We start from the raw sequence: 17,732 nt of genomic DNA on the forward strand, positions 1-17,732 counted from the left end.
CGCAACCTCATTTTTGGTGGTTTTTGTTCCGTTTCTATTAAATGGTTTCTTGTCTGTTCAGAGTGCTTTTGTAGGTCATTGTCCCTAGATGTCCTCACATGCTTTAGTCTATTATCACCATGTTACCACCTGCTTCCTGTACTTGCTACCCACCTATATCTACTTATCTAATCCACTTTTTCATTGTTCCCTGCCAGATCCTCATCATAACATCTTCATGTCTAACTGTTGTTCACCCCAACATCATTTCTTGCATGGTTTTGGTTTTGCCCTTAGATTTCCTGCCTTGGCAACACCTTTTATTGGATTAAAAAAAAGTTTTTAGTTTTTTTTGTGTCCTGCATACATGCATTGTGATATGAATGGCTTATGTTTCCATTCAAATTAATGAAAAGCTGTAAAATTACAGTTTTGACAGTCCTCTAAAAATCATTTACACCTACATTTTCACATGACAAGTGACAGAGCGGTTTTGCAAAGAATAAAAAAAACAGTTTTTAACAACATACGCCACCAGAAACTGCTACTTCAATTTAGTTTTTTAATATAACACCAATTACCCGGAGAGAACCCACGCATACACGGGGAGAACATGCAGACACCACTCAGAAAGGCCCCAGCTGGGAGTTGAACCTGGAACCTTGCTGTGAGGTGACGGTGCTAACCACCACACCACCGTACAGCCCTATAACATCAATTCATGACTTAATTAATCTCAGGGTATTTTACAAAGAAAGTAAAAGTGTTCAATACAAGTCTAAACTGACACAGCCAAATTCAATGCAATTTTAATCCAGTTCAATCCAGCTGAATTTGATAGTTTTTGTAACCTTTTGTATCAGAAAAGAAGGTGTGTCGACATATTAAAAGCTGTGAAGACAGTGAGCCAGACTCACAGCAGTAAAATTATGTTGCACTGAAGAGTGAGCCTTCAAAGACATGTTGACCACAAGACCGCACATATCGAATCAATTCCTTTTCATAAACAGAAGAAGGCAAAGGCCATCCCAGCAGGCCGTAATATATCAGGTCGTGGTGGTCTCTCCCGCTGTGAGTGCCACACACGCCCTTTTTCAAGGCAACTGTGGAAAAGAAAGCCAAGACTAAAAGTCAGTTTCCAAATCTTCCTTGTTGGCTCTGAAAGTGCCCCTTTTGGCAGCTGAATTTTGTGTAGTTGCAGCAGATCAAGTAATTGATTATTCTCTAGCTTTAATATGTAAATTTCATGTAATAAATAAACAATAAAATTGAAACTGAAACTGAATTCATATAATTATGTGAATCTGTTATTCAATAAACTGCAGAATTCTGCTAGAGGAATTGGGAAACAATGATCCAATTAAAAGGTGCAGTTTGGAAAGTCTCTGTAAAGATTAACACCCTCAAGCAGACTGCCAGTACATCATCGATCACTTCCATATGATATTAAATCCATCAAACTGCATCGTAACTCCTCCTCCTTCCCCTCCTCCTTTCTGTTTCTCTCAGTTCTCCCATGGATCACAGCATAATTAAAGAAACCATCCAACAGATCCAATTTAAGATTACTGTCTATGAAGAATGTATGCAGTAGCTTGTGTGCTCCCCCCCCCCCCCCCCCCCCCACAGAGTGCCTATTATACGATCTGTGATTAGTGATACTAAACCTTAAGGAAATCGAACACACATCTACTGAGCCAAATATATAGTGTTTAAGGTTTTAGTAAGGGTTTGTCCACCACAGGAGACAGCAGATTTTCTTGAGAAATAAATGCTATCTTCATAACCTCCCTCATGCTTTTGAAAGAAACATGCTCTGACTCTATTTTCATTTATTTTCATATTCATAATATCAATTCATATTGAAATGGTGCACTCTTGCTCGAGCACTTAATCATCTTCATTGGGGCAGCTGCTCCAGGGGAAAGCTCAGGAGGAGGAGCAGCTGCCAACTAACCAGACGATTGGTGGTTCGACTCCCGGCTTCTCCAGGCCACATGCCGAAGTGTCCTTGGGCAAGACACTGAACCCCATGCTGCCTACCGATGCATCCATCAAACGTGTGCGAATGCTTAAAGGAAAGCACTGTGTAGCCTATATGGACTAAGTCAGTGTGTGAAAAGTGAGAAAGCGCTTTGAGTGGTCAGCTCGGTTTACTTTTTAATCAAATCAAATTTATTCGTAGCACATTTCATGTACAAAACAATTCAAAGTGCTTCACATAAAATAAAAGCATTGCAGCAGAGAGTGGAAGAAGCATTGAAAATACATAAAATAATATAAAGAGAAACAAATAAAATAATTTGAATGAATTTAAAAACAAGCAACAGTCTAGATAAGTTAAAAGATATCGTGCAGATTTCATGCATAGACACATGAGAAAAGAAATGTTTTTAACCTGGATTTAAAAATGTCTCCATTTGGTGAAAGTTTAATCTCCACTGGCAGTTTGTTCCACTTGTTTGCAGCATAACAGCTAAATGCTGCTTCTCCATGTTTAGTCTGGACTCTGGACTGGACCAGCTGACCTGAGTCCTTGGATCTCAGAGCTCTGCTGGCTTTATATTCTCTGAACATATCACAGATGTATTTTGGGCCTAAACCGTTCTGGGATTTGTAAATCTATTTTGCAAAATGTATTTTGCAATATCCATATTGTATATTATATCCATAATATTTATTTCTTTATTATTTATTTTAGAAATGGTCAACTAACCTTGTGAGGATGTAAAGCCAGCATGCTGGAGAACATAATGAACCATTTACCGTCTTAATAGCCTAATCATTTCCTATTTGTTAGTGGAGCCACGAATGTTGTTCCTGGAAATTCAACATGTCATCTACTTTGATAAGTTCACTGAAGTTCACTGCAGGCTGATAAAATTGCCCCTCTCTTATGCTTTGTAATATGATGACCTCTGAGCTTCTACCTATACATTAAAAACACCTGGTTTTGACAAAGATTTGGATCATGCAATGGATGATCTACTGTGTACTGTTTAATTTCTACTGAACTTAGTGCTTCTTCTTTTATTTACTTTTTAAATTAAGGATAAATCTAAAAAGAAATCATTTAGAGCATACAGTCAGGGGATGGGACACAGGAGGGGAAGTATGTGCTGTTACAACCTTAATAGACTCCTTTTCACAAGTCAAACATTTCATCTTTCAGATCATTGAACTGTCATTAGCTGAATTCACTCCTGCTGACAAGTTGGTGGTCCTTCTGCAATGATACCATAATTAAATAGACATTAATTCAAAATCTACATATTTTTATCAAATGAGAGTGAGGGTGGCTAATCAGGAAATAGAGTTGTCATTCCTAAAATGGAAGATTGGGGTTACATCCTGACATGTTTTCCTTGGGTACAATTCTCAAACTCTTATCTTCAAAGACAAGGAGATAAGACAATCAGATGAGACAATCAGTAATCAGGCCGGAGGAACTGATGAGACAAATGCCCCTTTGGGGACCGGACAGGAGGCTGGAGGTACCAGCGAAACACAAACCTCTGTGGTGCCCTGGCAGGAGCTCAGCAGAGGGGAAGGCAGGACCAACAAAGTGGCAGCCGGCAGACAGGTAGGCAGGACCGGATGTTCCACCTGTGGACGACAGGACCTCTCTGGCACCCAGCAATGAAGGAGCAGGGGCCTCTCTGGCACCCAGCAATGAAGGAGCAGGGGCCTCTCTGGCACCCAGCAATGAAGGGGCAGGGGCCTCTCTGGCACCCAGCAATGAAGGAGCAGGGGCCTCTCTGGCACCCAGCAATGAAGGGGCAGGGGCCTCTCTGGCACCCAGCAATGAAGGAGCAGGGGCCTCTCTGGCACCCAGCAATGAAGGGGCAGGGGCCTCTCTGGCACCCAGCAATGAAGGGGCAGGGGCCTCTCTGGCACCCAGCAATGAAGGGGCAGGGGCCTCTCTGGTGTACAGCCAGATAGACTGCCAGAAGTCCAGAGACGTACGAAAATGTTGTTGCATGAGACCCATTGAGAGTGTAGGCTCGAGCCATCCCTATCTTATAGCTGGCTTTGTGTTGAGCAAATGCAATCATAACTCAGAATGTTGTCCTCATCAAGGCATTGTTCATAACAGGCAATTACATGTTGTAAACAAAGACACAGCTATTTGTTTTTTTGGCTTCTCTTAAGTTTTAAATTGGAAGATTGGAGACTTTTTTACAACCTATTTGTTTCAAGATTTAATGCATTCCGTGAAATTCATGCGAAATATGTATATGAGTTTCATCACCATCCCAACCATTGATGGTTGACATCCTTTGCAAATTACAAACTACTTGGTTAAAGCTAAGCATTTAAAACTAAGATATCATGGCTTCCATGAAAACGGATCCAGTGGTAATATATTGCACTAAAATATCCTTTTTCATGATTATGAAATGATGAAATATGTGGTTGTAATGATTGAGTCATGCTCCCTTGATTTGACACATAAGGTGTTGGACACGAGACCTTCTGCTGAAATACATCCATTTTAAGGTCGGCATGAAAAAAATACAAAATTCAGACACTCCTGTTTCCTGAAAAAGTGTAAAGACTTAAGTTAGCTGGTGGTTGTAAAAATAGAATAAGATTAATTTAATTAGATAATAACCATTCTAAATTGAGATATTCAGGGTCCACAGGATGAAGCAGGAAAAATGTCCACATACATAAATCTTTCTCCCCACAGTGTACAAGATTAAGTCATGTAGACAGAAAAGGAGTCCAGTAGATGTGGAGCCTTTGATGCCCAGTGGGGTGTGTGGTTCCCAGGCAGTTTACAGTGTTAAACTACTTAAGGCTGGGTAAGAGATTGCCTTTTTTTTCATTTAAATTTCTCGTATCATCTCATAGTTCCACTGCCCCTGCTCCAGCGGGCACCTGCAGTTCAAGCTTCCCCACCCTCCTGTATTTACTGCCCATCAGGAGACACATAACTACATGGCAGCATAGAGTAAAAAGTTCACAGAATTGGACTTTCTTCTATCTGTGATGGACCGTAAAATCAACTCACCATTCAAGTTTAATAGAATTTTAAAACTTAAAATGGAACACCGAGGGCCTTCTGACTGAGCCTCCTTCACTTCCTGAGGCAAGGGGAGGAGAGTTGGCTGCCTTTGATCATAGTTATATTTATGAAATGTTTTTCTTTGGAGTAAAAATATCTAAAATAAATCTTAAGAACACTAGAAAGTGCTCGGCAGGCAATTCAGTTCAGCGAGGCAGACCTGCTGGAATATTTGGTAAATAGTTGTTTAATTTAAAATATCTGAGAAACGCACTGACATGTGGGTTTTAAAAAAAATCCAATTTGTTAATATTTCAGAATTGTTAACAGCTACAGCAGCGTAATACCTCGTGACATATTTTAAACCTTAATCACCTTAATAAAAAGGGTGTTGCTTGGTCTTTTTGAAGAAGATAACTGGTAGTTATATACATCTTTAAAACTGTATATAGCTAATGTTTATTCACTATTTTTGTTTTATTTATTTTAATTTAATTTTATTTTATTTTATTTTATTCTATTTGCTTGTTTTTACTTTAATTGTTTACATATCTTTACTGTATGCTGCTGGAACACAACAATTTCCCAAATTGGGATTAATAAAGTACTTATCTATCTATCTATCTATCTATCTATCTATCTATCCTAATGCATGTATATTGGTATATTTACAGTGAAGTTTTATTTCTTTACTAAAGTGGTTTCAGTAATGCTGTGGTAGCCCTCGTGACAATTTCATTGTAATTCAGTTAAACATATGAAATGTATAATGGCAGAAGAAAAAGTCCCTTTGCTTTGACTGTTAAGATGAAAGTAAAACATGTTTTTTAAATGTTTCCTTTGTCATTTGTAGTTAGTTGTTTTAAAGGAGGAGAGATTTTACTTTCAGACCATATGACTCAGGCTGTAAAACCTCTTAATGCCTCAGAATTCCTCCAAATATTTCTGACCAGAACTTTTGAAATAGACGCATGAGTAAACAGGCGCCTTCCAGATGTGCAGAAACATGGACTGCATAGATGAAGATCCTGCGACAACATTAACTCTCTCTGTCGCACACACTGCCTGTAATTGCTTCATCTGGTCATTTAATCCTGCTGTGCACTTGTGGTGTTGGCCCAATGAACTGAAGACACCCCTCTATCTGTCCAGCTCTGGACTCTGTCAAACAACTCTCTGCAATCACTTCACTTTATTTTAAAAAACTCTGCTTTCATTCCCCGAAGCGGTGTCACACTCAGAAGAACTCCTTCTGTACTGCTGCACCAGCTCCATTTCACTTCAGATTAGAAAAAACTCTGCCATCACTTCAAAAACTCTGCTTCAATCAGTGCAGAATAATACAAAAGCTTCTCAGATTACAGAGGGCCTGCTGTACTTTAAATCCTATAATACGGGCTGAAATGAAATCCATTTTTTGCTCCGATGATCTTTCCAGGCAATGTTCAACATGGTCAGAGAGAGAGAGAGAAATGGCCATCTGTCTGCCACTGTTACTGTGCCACCCGCAACGACCACACACACACACGCGCGCGCACACACACACACACACATGACCCCGTGCAAAAAAATGAGCTGCTAAAAAACCCCAGAGAGAGGAATGAGATGCCGTTTTTCCATTTGTAGTTCCATGATAGCACAAAGGAAAGAGACAAAACATTATTTGAAGATAGAAGATACACACACTCCGATAAGGGAGAGAGGAAGAGTGTGTGTGTGTGTGTGTGTGTGTGTGGTGGTGTGTGTATGTTTCTATTTGGCCTCCATCTTCCTTTTAAGTTACCATGGAAAATGAAATACTCACTCAGTCCTGGACACACCCACACACATGCACACACACACACACACACACACACACACACACACGCACACACACACACACACACACACACACACACACACACACACACACACACAGGCCTCCCAGTGCTGCAGTACCCCAGATACCTTTTGGGATTGTAATAATTCATGGTGTTAGCCAACTGCTTGCTGGACCAGACAAATGGAATTATTCAGCCCAGATGAGATGGCTGCATATATGTGTGTGTATATGCATGCTGTGTATTTGTGTGTCTGTGTGAATGTGTGTCTCAGGGCCACTCGGCCAGTCAGTAAAAAAAGAAAAATAGCTGCTCTACTCCATAACCCTCTGCACACACACCATCAGCAGGCCTACGTATGTGTGTGTCAGTGTGAATGTGCAGCACAGGGTCTGATACAGTAGCACTGTTAAACCATGTTAGACTTCACACAAATGCATACATAAACCACAAATCTATTGCGTGTGAACAGATGTGAGAGTTTTTATCTGCTGGATGCTTTCAGGTTCCAGCCTGACCATCAGATTAAAAACTGCCAGCATTGCTGTGGTCATCTGCACACGAGGCTGCTGCTGTAACGTCTCCATCTAAAAGGACAGCATCAGTTCATTCACAAAGCTGTTGATGCAATTATCCAATCAGCAGTTCATGTTGCACAACTGTAGGGATTAAAATCCAGCAGATGTTGGTCAGGAGCTTCGGTCAATGTTCACATCAAAGGACAGAGTGGACAAAAAGATGTGACAGTGGCATTGGAAACGCTTCACATGTGTGTCTAAACTCTGGAGAAATGATCTGTTTCAGCAGATTCCAAACACTCTACTAGACTGGAAATGGAATGGGTTTGAATCTTACTAAAAGCCAAATGCTATCAAAGAACCTATGGCACCAGTGCTACATGCTATTGTGTCACTACTGGCTTACCACTAGTGTTTCAGAAACTAACCGAACAGATATGAATTAATGACTGAAAGCCTAAACCACCATCGCATTAGACATCCAGGTATTGTATTAATTTATAAATGTCACTATCAAAGAAACCAGAGCGAATCCACAACAATCAGCAGATTTATCGATAAAACCACGAAGCAATTAAAAGCTCTGAGATACACAATCCCCACATTTTCATAAACGCACATTCCACCACACAAAGTCAAGGCCACATCACTGAATCTCATCATTTACAATCCAAACAAAGCAATTCATAATGAGTATATATTAACACATCCATCCGTTTTCCATACCCTCCCTGGGATGGAGTCTGTCCCAGCTGCCACTGGGCGAGAGTCAGGGAACACCCTGAACACCTCTTCACACATCCAGCACCAAAATGACGTCTGTCCATCATGTCCCTCCACACCATCATAGAACAACACATAGCCTGGCCGCCACACACAATAATATATAATGAACAACACTCTAAAGACAGCATGTATCCACTGTAATCATTATTCTGCTGAGGCTAACTACAAATATACTAAGCATATTTAAGACTCCCTTCGGTGCTGTGCTCATAAAGACATAAATCAGTCCTGGAGCTCCCGGTAATACACAGATTTACTAACAAACTACATTTTTTGAGAGTATCTCGCAGCATTCATTTACAGAAAAAGCCTAGTTCAACCATCATCCCATTTGCTAAATAACTGACATATGGCTGAATGCTCCGTGTCATTTGTAAATCAAACTCTTAGCATGGAATCTTTTGGGCAGATAAAGAGCAGACATTCGTCATTTCAAGTACCTCTTCATGAGGTTTGTGAATAGATCCACAATTTCCTCCTCCAGAGAAAGCTGGTGCTGAATGATGGGGTCTCTTTTGTGGGACACCTTATGCTGAAGCTCCTCAGCAAAGGATGTGAAAAAGTGTTTGAGCAGAACAAAAAGAAGGGAACTTCAAACTACATGGAACAATATGTTAAAGGCACCATCACAGTAATCCAAAAACATTCTTTTATTTCAACACTTCCAAAACTGTGTTCTGATTTCCTGTACTTTTCAGTAAACATGGTTTCTGTTTTTCAATGTGTAGAAAGTAAGAAAAAAAGTCCGCGGCTCGACTGGTCAGATCTTTTACACTTGATGATTTTCACATCTGACCCTTTGAAGGAAGCCGCTGAATAGGTCTGCTGCACTACAGTTAAATAGCCTGCTTCATAAGTTTTTGTTGAGAGCCATTTTTACCACAAACAATGAAAAATCCATTGTGAAGGCCTGCTCAGATTTTATCAGACTGGAAACTGTTTATTCATCTGTTTATTTATTATTTATTTATTTGGCTTTGACACACCATGCTGATTGTAAATGTGCCTTCTGGACCAAAGGGAAAAGAAGCTTCTTCCAACTGTTGTGCCGAGCACTCGTCCTGCTGGTGCTGACAGGCTGCAGTGGATCTGACACAAGGATTCATCATAAAACTTCCTGTTCAAACAACAAAAACAAAAACATGAAGGTGAGAGGTGACCTGGATGTCCCGGCTCTCCTCAATCCTCTTCCCTCCCTCTTTCCTCTCCTTCCCATATATTTTCACTCATTGTCTCCCTTGTTACAGCTGCTTATATTCCCATCTTTTCTTTCCTCCCTCAGCCCTTCCTTATTCTCTTTCCACCCTCATCCTTTCCCATCCATATCCCCTTTCTTTATTCTTGCCATCCCTCCTCTGTCTCTTCATCCTCCCACCTGTCTGTCCATTCATCAGTATTTCAGCTTCCAACAGATAGCATCATTGCTTTACTGCTGCGCCGAGTTGACAGTCTGCCTGTCCTCGCTGTGGGCTTTCAGCACACTAAATCAACGCCTGAAAGAAAAAGATATTTGCCACTGAGATAAGCCCATTTCCTGGCGAGTATTCATTGAAATGATATAATAACTGACATGGATAGGAGAGTGGGGGAAGAGAGGGAGAGAGAAGGAACAGAGATAAATATGGTATTTGCAAGTTTCCTTTTGTAGCCCGACGGTGCCTCCTCTTTTGGGGGAGAAAAAAGGGGTGAGGGATCTAAACGTTGACAGGGGAGGTGGTAAATTGAATGCCATGAGCCGTCTGAGCCTCTCTGTCTCTAAAAAGAAATTCAATTAAAGTGTATTGGTGACTTGTGAATGTGGCAGAGACTGTGCTCCGGCTGACTGATAAGAGCTGCTTCGCTCAGTGAGAGGCGTTATAACTGAAGCCAGATCACTAGCTGCTAAACGTGTAATCCCCTGCAGCCGAACAATATGTGCCCCAGTCTGATTCAATACCGCGGCAGCCAATTCTCCACATTAGATCAACGCAGGGGGCCCGAGCCAGCGCCACCACCACACACCTTCCAACGCACTTCCTCCAGCTTAAGCCACACACAGAAATCCCAAAGCTAGACTGCTGACAATAGTACTATCTAACAGCCAACACATACATACACGCTCATACTCACACACTATATAAAAGCTCCCTTGGGAAGTGATTTCAGTCTTTTCAGTGTTAAGTACCTGCCTCACTCTGGCTAATACCAAGACTAATACTTGAATTATATACTATGTGCCTGTGTGTGCCTGTGTGTGTGTGTGTGTGTGTGTGTGTGTGTGTGTGTGTCTGTGGGAATTCCTTTCCCGACAGATAAAAAAAATAGATGAGATTAAATGCTTTTCTTTGGCTGAAGAACACACCATACAGTTCAGTTCATGACCAGTTAAGCTCAAGATCTGTGTGTTTGTGTATGTGTGTTTTGGTAAATAAGCTCATTGATCAACTTATCGCGTTGCCACAATAAGCCCTGTTCACACAGAGCCTTGCCCCAGAGGAGAAATGTTTTCAGACAACATCAGTGGAAGAATGAGAGCCACCGCATAATGTCAGCCGCTGCACAGTAAACAAAGCGGAAAATTATTCATTATTTTAAGCCCATAAATGTGCTATATTAGATGTGGTTGTAATTATGGTTCAACCCAAAAAGCACAACAATACCAAAAGACAGAGAGGTACAACGACTAAAACAAAATCACAAATAGATATTATATGACACTATAGTGTTACAGATATCACAAAATTACAAAAGGGTTTTACAACAGCTGGAAAGTAATACATGAAAAAGGAAATCCAAAATGGCTCCAACAACAACATTTCCAGTATTCCCACTACATTTGAATCTTGAATTAAGCTTCCAGAAAACATGAGCCTGCCAAAAACATCTTGTTCCCACAGGCACAGCAGTCTCTGTCACTGATGTCATTTTTAGGATGTCGGTTCCTAAACGAAGCAGATTCATGGCCTACATTCATCTACAGTCCACTGGGTGTGGGAGCAGAAGCCGCCACAGAACTGCAAACCCAGCTCACTGAGTTCAGAGTTCTGACAGGACTTCTGTGTCACAGGCGTTCACATCCACAGCAAACTCCAGCTCCTCCCTGCAGTCAGGATGTCCCCGGCTGGTTCTGCATGTGCATACCCCATGTGCAGTATGTGGAGAAGTACACTAAATGTTGTGAGTTTGAGTTCAAAAGTGTGTGCAGACAAGGATGTTGAAACCATGAATTGGCCCAGTGGAAGTAACAAAAAGGGCACAAATTCCCAATTTGTCTGCTGTCACTCATTTCTGTGAGGACAGTGTGATCACATCATTTTAAGTTGAACCAAAAACATAAATTGTTGGTGATTACCAAACCCAAGCCAACATGGATAAGCATATGCAAAACCCCACTCACATACGTACTGTTAATGAGTAATAGGTTTCTGTGGAATAAAGCTCATTATCAATAACAAGAGATATATAATGGACTCACAATAACACTGTCATAAAGTACATGCACACACACACACGCACACACACACACACACAATCTCCACCCTCACCAATCTCTAAATATTAATTAGTGAAAGTGAAATCTATGAATTACTTGCTCCATTATGTACTTTAGCAGCTTCAATTTGCATTGTGGCCTGTTTCTCCGTGGCCAGCAGATTAAAGTGGCTATTTGAAATCAATTTCTCTAATAACAGATCTTAACGAGCTCATCAATTAAGGCTTCATTAATGGCTTGTTACCATCCACAGTGTGTATATGTGTATAAATACGTGTGTGTGGCCATTCCTGCCGGTGTTCCTCCATTTGACAGCACGCCCTGTGCATATATCACTGAGATTGGTTTGAGAGGACAGGGCGCTGGATATTGATGGGAGGGGTTAGACTTAACTTTTTGTTAACCCAACTGAAATCTTAAAAGAATATGGGTGTAAATGACGCAGCCATTCGGGCAGGGGGTGGAGGCATGTCCTGGCCTTCAGGAGCCCATTTGAAAGAGTCTTTATGTAAATGAGTGTGATAATGGTTTCCAGCGCTGAGGTTGTGATTTCAGTAAGTTAGGCTGCTCACTGGGGCATTTTCTGTGTTAGAGAGGCCATTAGCATGTCTGTCACACACACACGCATGCACTGGCATGCGCATGGACACACACACCCACACACAGATATGAGCCTGTGACCTTCTTCCTGACCCTTTTCTTTTTTACACACACTGCCTTGCCCACTCTAAATATTCAGTCTTATATATACATGAGTTCTCTTAACTCTTCACAGTGGGGCCGTAATAAACAGCTCACTTATTCCGCCTGTGCTGGGGCGCTTTCTGCAGACACTGATGAAGGAGGCTCAACGCACAGACACTTCAGATGCATACTGTGGGTCAACCCAGATTGAATTAGATCAACAAACCCACCTCAGTGCATTTGTCAGCAAATTAGTTTTCACTATCTGTTTTTGAAGAGATTGTTTTCTCATTTACTTTTTATTTCAATCATAGGCCGAGTGTTCAAGCTGCCGTACCTGATTAGTACCACTTCCTACATGAATGGGACAGATTCTGTCTTTTGTACATGTGCAGTCATTTTGTTTTTCCTGTCGTTTGTTTTTTTAACTGACAGTATTGCATTTTGCATCCTTGTAACATCTGAAGGTTTTACGAGTGTGATTGGATCAACTTAGAATGGGGGAAAATTAAACATTTAACCCCTTAACGCCCCTTATTGTCGCATATATGCTACAAACCTTTTGACTCAATCAACCAAATGAGATCTTTATTGACATCTTTATTCCCCCAATACCAAAAATTCTATTTATTTTTTGCAAAAGTGAAATTAATAATCTCAGCATTATTTACCATCTACTTAAAGGCTAAAACACACACAAAACATTTTTTTATATACTGTATAGCTATATAAATTCAGACGTTAAGGGGTTAAATGTAATGATGGAAAGGTTCCGTTACCATGTATATTTTTAAGACTAAAGTTATCTAGTAATCCTAACAAACACCAGCTGCGTAGATTTTCACATTCACATGACGATTTTCTGTGATAGGCTGCCAGTGTTTATTCGACATGCAGTCTGCTGAAGGCGAAACAATCTTTCAAATAGAAAGACAACGTTTGGATGCAACTGGAGAGGAGTAGAAAAAAAATCAGATTCTGTAAACTTCAGCCCATTAATGCATATTTAGTTCTCCTCTTATCGTGCGATTTCCCAGCAGCAACAGTGGGAGACTCCCAGCCAGTCTCCGCTCTCATCAGCTGCCTGTTTATCAGCAAACTTGCACTATAATGATTGATACTGGGAGAACTAATTATGACACCTCAGTTCACTCATTAAGCTACACAGCTACAAATGATTAATTGATTTATCCCATTTTCCCAAGGCTCCATTTATAATCTCATGCTGAAATGAGTTTTGAGAAGAAGGGGGAGGAAAGAGAGGGATGGAAGAAAGGATAAGGCAGAGCGCTGTGGGGGGGTGCAAGACCAAGAGTGAAAGCAGTGGATGATGGAGGGAGGGAGGTTAAAAGGTGGTGGTGAGATTTTAATGGTGGGGTGGAGGTTAAGCAATATTGATATACTCCAACTGGTGCTATTAAACTATATTAATGCCCTTCAAGCTCAAAGATAAGTGCTCCAATTATTATTGCAGTAAGAAGGCCAAATCAAAAACATGCAGTGTGACATGATGAGGCCGTCTCTGGAACACACGCCTGAGGGAATGCAGACTCATTTTAACTTTGGAAACGGAAAGTTTTTCTACATCCTTTATGGGAAATATTTCTATTAGAGAAACAGTGTTGACTATATATCTTAAAGAATACACTGGAATGAAAATGCAGGTATGACAGAATGAAGTAATAAAAGTAATAGTCATGAAAAAGAAAATACAATTTTTACTTTCTTCAGTTTCATGGTTCATGCAGCAGAAGGTGAGAGTTAAGGCCAGTTCAGGAAAATAAAAATCAGAAAACAAAACAGCAACTTAGAAGGACACATCACATAAACAACAGAATATTTAGACATATCTGCTCTCAGTAGGAAATATTTACTGTCTTTCCATGGGATTTTTGTACAGCCTACTCTTGTGGCTGTGTTAAATTTCTTACTATAATGAATAAAATTGTGCCTGAAAAGAAGATTTCAGAAAAGACAACATTGAAATCTCCCTAAAAGACACAACACAATGCTTCTGATCAGTTGAATGGATTTTCTTTGGTCGTGTTCATTGTGTGTTATGGATTCTGTGCATATGAGGGGTCAACAGTGTCACAGAGTCCTGCCTTTCTTCCCTGGACGTGATGACATCACATTGAAACATATTTACTTAATGCATAACTGTTGGCGGCTCATTTGACACAGTCCCAAAGGAGGAAAGATCAGCAGCCCTGCACACTGATCAATTTACCGAGCAGTCAGAGCAGACTGGGCTGTATGTGAGGGCCGCCGTACAGAGATACAACGCAGTGTGGGATACATGGTGACATGAAGTGCAGCAGCATAGAATAATGTGTTTGTTTTTTTTCTTTCAACAATAAAAGACCCATAAAACCAAATTTAGAACATATTTTACAAATGTTGAATCATTCAAACCTGTATGGATTTAAAAAATGTCCCAACATTCTGAGAAAACTCTCCCTGACTGCAAAGGTGTTGTATGATGTCTGCCTGTACACTCTTTTCTAATCAACATATCAAAGATACCACCAAGATTGGCTTTGTTTTTTTAAAAAGAAAAAAAATGGGTATTTTCTGTGGGATTCAAAGATCCTGGTTCACACCATTGATAGATCCAACCAGCTTACACTTATCTGAGCTTGCCTTCCATAGCCTGCCTTCATCAGATTATCGATACATTCAATTATTCTACAACTGGGGCCTTTCAGAACTGGTAGCATGTTTGTGCGTCACATCTCTTGAGTGTGTAGATTTTCAGTCGTGTGTTTATGACTCATTCATAAAAACACAGCTTTGAGTCATTTTAACCCACAGATTAGTATAACTGTAAGACAACTATAAGGAGGACAGGTGGAGGTCTATGAAGGAAGAGTTCAGCCTACGGGAAAGAGTGGAGGAAGAAAACCCGAAGTGGATGAAGCCAGTCTGTTGGGTGGGAAGGAGAAGGTCTGCTGGATGCAGAGGAGGAACTCCATCAGGAAAGGAGGACAAGAACTGCATAAAAAAGAGGAGCTGTGGTGGAGGGAGAAGTGGAGGTCTATCAGGAGGAGGTGTAATGAGATGCTGAGGCTCGGCTGCTTAACAATAGCTGCTGTGTGTCGCTGCTTAGCCTGCTGCTCTCCACCTATTTGTCATAATCACAGCCAGTTTTCTCATTAGTGGAAACCATTAGCCCTGCAGCCTTATCTGCCTCTTATCAGGCCCACTACTACCACATCACCAGGCTCTGCACTCACATAGTCACGCATCATAAAAATTTAAACACAAAGAGGAGTGCAGACCAGCACACTGGAGCCACAGCACCACTGGAACATGGTGCTTTGCTCAGATATTTCAGAAGGAAGTCACTGGCCACACACTTCTAACTGAGCAACTCTCCCAGTGCCAGCATGGGTTACAAAGCACACCCATCCTAATCTGGCTCCATTAGAGCATTTGTCCCTCCCCAGTTGCTGGGTTTTGTTCAGCTGTCAGGATGACCAATGATGTCGCAGTGCTGCATGATTCATGGCAGTGACCCTAAGATCACATCTGATGGAAGCGTCAGGCCAAACGACCAATCACGCCCCCAGCAGCCCATTATAGTCTATTTATCTAACTGGACATCTAATGGGAGCGCTTCTTTTCCACTCCAACACTGTGATGCTATCGCGGAAGGCTTGGTTAAGACTTGGACTATTTGGCTCGGGCTATCTGAGTTGGTGCAGGTTAATAACTGAAATAGCTGTTAACTTCTGAGACAGATGAAAAGGAATTAGACTTGATTGAGACTTGGTTTAGGCTCTTCTGTGAAATCCACACCATGTTCTCAAAGATGTGAGGAATGATGTCATCAATCACTTTCTGAAAGCCTGTGTGTTGAGTTTAACCAATTTACATACAGTGCATGACAGATGTTCAAAGTTTAGATTATTAGTTAATCATGATATTAACACATCTTTAACCACAGTTCTATTAAATATTATCTGCAGTTATAACCCAGAGACCTTTCCATCTTTTAAAACTGTGGCCTTTATGCACTATTCCAGGCAAATTTGCCTCCGGCCACAAGTAAGAAATAGCCTGTGGGAGTGTCCAGTTTTGTGAGTAAGATCCTAAAGACACAAGTGTCGCAAACAAGCGGAGGACGACATGATGCAAGATAGTGCATGTTCCTCCTCTTCTGTGCTCGCTGCTGAGCCGGCTGAAGATGAGCTTGTTGCTGACGAACGGATCAAACAGGGAAGGAAATTCTGAAAGGGGGGATTGGTGTATGTTTTGCATGTGTAACTTGTCCAGCAAGCAATGTCCAGCACAAAATGCAAATCATCTCTGCGTCCTGTATATGAACATGGAGTGTGAACAGTGCTTTAGATTTTTTGTTTGCCATTATTGTGACAGTGTCCGACACCAGTGATATTCCTGCAACTGCATTAGGCCAATGCAGACATGTGCAGCTAAAGACACATGTAGGACTACACAGCAACACCCCCACATCAGACTGCAAGAAAGGAACCGATAGAAAAGGGAGTATTGAATCAAAGCCGGGGTTTAGAAGAGAGCTGTGAAGGAGTTAGTGAGGCCCGTCGTCTGAATCTGAAGGATGGAATAGTGCCGTGATCGTGCCTGGCTGTGGTGGTTGTCTGGTTTCTGGGTCCAGTTGAGCAGGTTTTCCAGGAAGCGGGCTTCCTGGGTTCCGCTGTGCTTTTACCAACTTCCAACTGTATTTTCTGTTTCTGTTGGAATTTTTCATCTGCTGCTGAAGTTGACCGAGCCTATGTAAGTGTGACGTTAATTATAGGACTAAAGGGTTTGTCGCTGGCCCTCTGCTTTAATATATGCCACTGCCACCCTTCAGTGAAAGCTCATTTCCACCACTTGTATTCTTGATCTCATTCTTTTTGTCACTATCCACAGCTGATGACTATTGGTGAGGGTTTCAATGCAGATCAATTGGTTAATCAACATCTTTGTTTTCGGATCAACTCTGAAAGTCTCTGCTTAATGAAGTCGAAAGGACTACATCATTTGCAGAAAGTAAATATGCAATCCTACAGTGACGAGATATATATATGTGTATCAAATCAAATTTATTTATATAGCACATTTCATGTACAAAACAATTCAAAGTGCTTTACATAAAATAAAAGCATTGCAGCAGGGAGCGTAAGAAGCATTAAAAATACATAAACGAATATAAAAAGAAACAAATAAAATCATTTAAATTAATTTAAAAACGAGCAACAGTCCAGATAAGTTCAAAGATATCGTGCAGATTTCATGCATAGACACATGAGAAAAGAAATGTTTTTAACCTGGATTTAAAAATGTCTCCATTTGGTGAAAGTTTAATCTCCACTGGCAGTTTGTTCCACTTGTTTGCAGCATAACAGCTAAATGCTGCTTCTCCATGTTTAGTCTGGACTCTGGACTGGACCAGCTGACCTGAGTCCTTGGATCTAAGAGCTCTGCTGGCTTTATAT

The sequence above is a fragment of the Odontesthes bonariensis genome, chromosome 13 (assembly GCF_027942865.1).
Source record: "Odontesthes bonariensis isolate fOdoBon6 chromosome 13, fOdoBon6.hap1, whole genome shotgun sequence".
NCBI classification, from domain to species: Eukaryota; Metazoa; Chordata; class Actinopteri; order Atheriniformes; family Atherinopsidae; genus Odontesthes; species Odontesthes bonariensis.